Genomic DNA, 6,000 nt, shown 5'->3' with positions numbered 1-6,000 from the left:
GAAGAAGAAATTAATGAAATGTACTTGCGGATCACTTCATAGTAACAAATGCCTGGTGCCTGATAATATTGAAGAGATGCTGCAAGGAGCTTGTGATAGAGACCGATGAATGAAGGAAAATGAGTTCACTCTTCATTCCACAAAGAATGACACATCAGTATTTTAAACAATAAAGTAGCATCAGATAAGCTTTCCTCAGGAAATTGTTTCTTTTTTGTCAACAGGTAAAACCCTGTCATACTATGGATTTCACAGCAAATTGAATATAATCTGTCACTTACTAAAGGAGTAGTATATAGCAAAAAGGGAAATCCATCCAAGTTCCTCAATCATCTTAAAAGACACAAATATCCCCAAAGTGGAGATGCTGTGCTCAACTTAGGTCTGGTGACCAGACATGGTCACCCATGCAACTAAACTATTCATTTGCATTCTCAAATGGAATCAAATTTTCCTTGGGGTCATCAAGAGAGGCACAAGTCCCAAGAAAAATCATCTACCATCAGATTAGAATTAAATATTTTCTTCTGAGAGCCAATAATATGAAAGTAAGTGTTTAATCAAGATCTGTGCTTTGCCAACCCGTATGCGTGGAACATGAAGAGCCTGTCAACATTACAAGCTGCATTCTCTGCCCTTTATGGTTTCAAGCAGATGCTGACAGCTTCCTCGCAGCTCTTGTGCCTGCCAAAGTGGAAGGAGTGGCTTGTGTTTGCCAAAGGCTGCCTAGCATTATGGGTACCTGAAATGTTCTCTGCTAAGTAAGAGAAAAACAGAACATAGCAAGTGTGCCTGTTGCAAACACTTGCACTCCTGAGTAATTCAAAGCTGGCTGAAAGCACTAAGCTAGTTAAATGTTATTTGTATTGACATTTAATAAGAGGTGAAAATTCATTTCTGCCCAAATCTAAACAAGCCAAGAAAAATTAAAGAACTGAAACGGCTATCCAGAAGCTTCCAGTAATGTAAAACTCTTCCCCTACCGTGTGTGTGTGTGTGTGTGTGTGTGTGTGTGTGTGTATACACGTGCACGTGTGCACATACATACTGGAGGGGGAAGCAGGTTAGAGTAGCCTGTATAGGGACATTTTTGGTTTGTATATGTCCGATATATACTATTGCCATAAGTAAATGCAGAGGAGCAAGTATGACATCTAGGAACTTCCTGGGAGGGATGACTTTAACTAACAGGTAAGCATTACCCCCCCCCAAATAACCATACAATTTTTTCATAAACTTGTGGCTGAAAATACTCAAGAATACCTGCATCCAAACAAAAAAATTTTGAGAATGAACCTAGGAACACAGTTTTAGTATGTTAATGAACCTAAAAATCATGCTGGTTTGATTGTATGCAGTATAAATAACAGAAAAATGCTTATACTAGAGAGAGTATACAAGAAGACTCAGAGGCTAAGAGGGTGACTTAGTGGGGAAGAGCAATTACACTCAAAGTATGAGAACCTGAGTTCAAATCCCCAGCACCCACATAAAAAGTCAGGCAAGGTTATGCGTATCTGTAATATCAGAACTATGGGTCCAAGACAAGCAGATACTGAGACCTTACTGGCCAATTAGCCTGTGTGAAAGCATGAATTTGAGGCTCAATGAAAGACCCTGTCCCAAGGCAATAAGGTAGAGAGCAACAGAGAAAGATGCTTGTCATCATGCTCTGCCCTCCACATGGGAGCACGGCATTCTCTGTCATACTCACAGGTCACAGGTGTCTACCACATGTACATATCTCTCTCTGTCTCTCCGTCTCTGTCTCTCTCTGTGTCTTCCTCCCTCCCTCCCTCTCTCTCTCCCTCCCTCTCTCTCTCTCTCTCTCTCTCTCTCTCTCTCTCTCACACACACACACACACACACACACAAACAAGAATTGTCAATGTGTTTACAACTCTTTAGAAAATGAAGGGGCACTCCACAGCTGAAATGAGGATCCCACATTTCCTAAACTGATCCTTGACAGCAAAATGCACTCCAAGCAGATAGTCACATCCTATTTCCCAAATCCTGTGGATATTATCTTAGATGCCAAAATTGGATTTACATATGTGATGAAGTTTGAGATGGAAGTAATATCCCCTCTTATCCAGGAAGGCCCCACACGACATCATACATATCCTTATAAGAGGGCAGCAGAAGGTAATCTGACATACACAGAGAAAACCATGTGGAAATAGGAGTCAGGTCTGGAGTGACTGAGCTTCAAGTCAAGCAATGCTTGACAGTCACAAGGAGCTAGAAAATGCAAGAAACGGGATAATCACCTAGCATCTGCAGAGGGCCACAGACCTATCTATACCCTGATTCTGCCTCAGTGATACTGACTGGTTTTCTGGCCTCCAGTACAATGAAATAATTTCTGTCTCTGTCTCTCTCTGTTTCTGTCTCTGTCTTTCTCTCCTCCCATGTATCTCAGAATGGCCTAAAAAACATTATGTAGCTCAGGATGACCTTAAACTTGATCATTTTACCTCATCTCAAGTGCTAGGGTTAAAACCATGCATTACCACATCTGGTGTATGTGCTACTAGAAATCAAATCCAGGTTTTTGTGCACACTAAGCAAGCACTCTACCAACTGGGCCAAATCCCCAGCTCCATATGGCTTTTAACACCACCACTTTGTTCCCACTGGCTACCCCAGGGCGAGTGCCTTGGGCATTTGGAACAGGGGAACACTAACCATTACATCCACACAGTTAACTCTGTATTACCTATTTCTTGGTCCTTCATGACTTGCTGTCCTGGTTTTTATTTCTTGCACTACAACAAGACTTGTGGATAATAATTTGGCTGTCTTTGTAGATGAGATATAGACAGACAGACAGACAGATAGATAGATATGAAGGGAGAGAGAGAGAGAGAAGAAAAGAGATAGTCAATTGTAAGTTACAAACTCTTTGTTCTACTCAGCGGGTTTTCCATTGTGATTTAGTTTACATGTATGTAGTAGTGACTGTTTTATTAGACTGACTGGCAAAATCCAACCCACAGACTCCACTAGCCTCAGTTTCATAGTCAGTAGTCTGGGCCTGCAACATATAAGTGTCGATATGCATATTCTTAATGACCTCTCCATGCTAGTGAACCCAAGCCAGCTACCCTTTCATGAAAAAGTCTCTACCTCTTCTGTCAAAATATAGCAATCCTCAAATTGGCAGGTTTCATCCTCATGAAAGTGCAGCTTTTGTCCCTAAATATATAAGAGCATTATAAAAATCGACAATTGGTCTATCTGCCAAGACTTATTCAATTGCAAGAGAAATAAACCCCAATTGAAATTATACTAGATACACAAACAAAACAGAAAGATATCCCTTTTGCACTTGAAGAATCAAATAATAAGCACTTCAACTTCAGTACTAGATGAGCACAGGCATTTGCTGATGCAACCAAGATGTGTTGGGTTTTATCCATCTCTCACTTCAGTCTTCCTCTCCATGACTTTTAGTCTCTAAGATTTCCTCTCTAGGTAATTGAAATATCCACAAGAATTTCAGATGCTTTCCTACCTTAACATGTAGTAATTACAGCAAAATGGAGCTTACATATTTAATACTTATACAAGGAAAACTTCCCAGCAAAGCTCCAGTTGGTCCATCTGGGGTGATTGCACTGCCCTTGAGCCAATCATGACTGTCAGGAAGATTGTTACATTATCTCTATGACATTGTACTTTCAAAATATTTCCACATGACCAACATCAAATATGTGGCTCAATGAAAGTCAATCTTAACCCTAGGATTAACTATATGTGAAATCCTCTGTTGGACAAGCAACAGCTCCCCAAAGTCTCGGCAGAAACAAAGCTAGCCTACTCAAAGTAGGATGAGTCAAGGATAGAAACAAGCTTTCTTTCCCCCCTGTTTCCCCAGACAGGACTTTTCCTGTCTCCCTCTTCCCTTCCATTCTCTCCCTTTCTCTGTATCTCTTTACCCCTTTTCTCTTTTCTTCCTCCCTCTCTTCCTTTTCTAATAAAACTTCCCACTTAAAAAATAAACAAGTCTCAAAGAATATGCAGGCACTGCATTCATATTTTTCTCTCCTCAACCTTCTTATTAGTACAATTAATTTTGCTTATGGAAAATCTAGTCCAGATAAATTGATGGGAGACAACTGCTTTTCTCTGCTGCAGGGTTGATTGGACAGATAACCCAAGCTGTCCACTCAGTATATGTTGCCCTCTTGGTAAATTTTAGGAGCCTCTTTTGGCTGATAGCTTATGGAAAGAATAACAATAAACTATATAGACAATAACTTAGGTTCTCTGGAAGAGCAGCCAGTGTTTTTAACTGCTGAACTCGGAGTCACTTTAAGCACCCATGACATTTGTAATTTATAGCTTTGCTAAGGCATGAAATCACATTGCTCATGCTACAGAAAGCCATGAAAAGTACTTCGTTAATTAATGAGTCAAGCTGACCACATGTCAACCATATCTCAGATTGGCTTTGATCTTTTCTCCTGCATCTACAGAAAGATGAGAACAAGGGGGAAATTTAGCTCCCGAGAAACAGCAAACTAGTGATATTGCCACTGAAAGTGAAGAACTGGCTGAGTCTTTTACAAATAGACTACTAACTGATGAATTATATCAGAAAAATGCAAACCAGGTGTGAGGGCACACATCTGTAATCCCAGCACTTGGAAGGTGCTAAGGCAGAAGGATTTCAAGGTCAAGTCCAGTCTTTGCAGCATACAAAGACCCTGTCTCACAAAAAGAAAACAAGAGAAGAGGAGGGGAAAGGGGAGGGGAGGAGAACAAAGCGGGGATGGCAGGGTGGTGTTGGGTTAAGAAGAGAAAAGTTCATCAGAAATCTAAATAAGCTGATTATGGTCTAATATGAATTGTACCCCAGAAAGGCTCATTACTCAGGGTCTTGGTGTCCATCTGATGTTGCTATTTTAAGAGGTCCTGGCAACTTTAAGAGGTGAGACATCAGTGAAAAAAGTAGCTCACTGGGCAAGGGTCCTTAGGGGTCCCTTGTCAATGACCCCTTCCTATATTTTTTTCTCTATTTCTTACCCAGCATGAAATGAAAAAGCTCCTCCATCATATATTGCTACCATAATACTCCACCTGACAATAGACCCAGACACACTGTTAGTATGTTAGTTGTGTTAGTATGGATGTTATATTAGTATAGATGTTGTGTTAGTATGGATAGAACAATCTGAAACTGTGAGCCAAAATAAACGTTTAATCCCTTAAAGTGACCCTATCAGTAGTTTGTAACAAAATACAAAAGTAACTAACATAGATTCTAAACCTTTCAGCCTTGCCTGAGTGTATACTGCAACTTTAAAAGCCATAATGTATTCAAGAAGGACCTAGAAAACAAACTTGATGTAGGAAGAGAGGAGCAGAAGGACAGCTTGGTTCTATTGCATACATAGTATCTGTACAACTTTCCTGATCCCTATTTCACTTGTCTATTCTTGCAAAAGAAAATAGCCCAAAACATGGTGTGCTAAAGAAACAAAATTATATTTACTCACAAATGCACACTCTAGGCTGAACTTGGCTATACAATTCTGCTGGTCTTGCCAGTAATCATTCATGTGCTTGAATTCAGGTTGGTTGAGGCCTGGGCTCAGTTAGAATGCCAGGATTCTCTCTCTCTCTCTCTCTCTCTCTCTCTCTCTCTCTCTCTCTCTCTCTCTCTCTCTCTCTGTGTGTGTGTGTGTGTGTGTGAGATCTCCCTCCACAAATTCTCTTCTGCAGAATAGCTGAACATGTTACACAATGGTTCAGAGCTACTAAAACCACAAAAGCAGGAGCTTGCAGTTCTTATGCTTAATCCCTGAGCATACTTTGTCAATTAAAGTGGATCGTAAGGTCAACTTGATTAAAGCTTCTTACTACACAAGGACAAAAATGCTGAAGGATATACTTTCTGGGAGCTATTGATATAAAAGACTACACAGTTTCTCTGTACTGTAGTACTAGATGCTTTAGTGTATTCTTTCAGTAAATAAATCCAAATTTATC

This window comes from Mesocricetus auratus, unplaced genomic scaffold (assembly GCF_017639785.1).
Source record: "Mesocricetus auratus isolate SY011 unplaced genomic scaffold, BCM_Maur_2.0 Super-Scaffold_100003, whole genome shotgun sequence".
Lineage (NCBI taxonomy): Eukaryota > Metazoa > Chordata > Mammalia > Rodentia > Cricetidae > Mesocricetus > Mesocricetus auratus.
The sequence above is the reverse complement of the archived record's forward strand: the minus strand, read 5'-3'. Positions refer to the sequence as shown.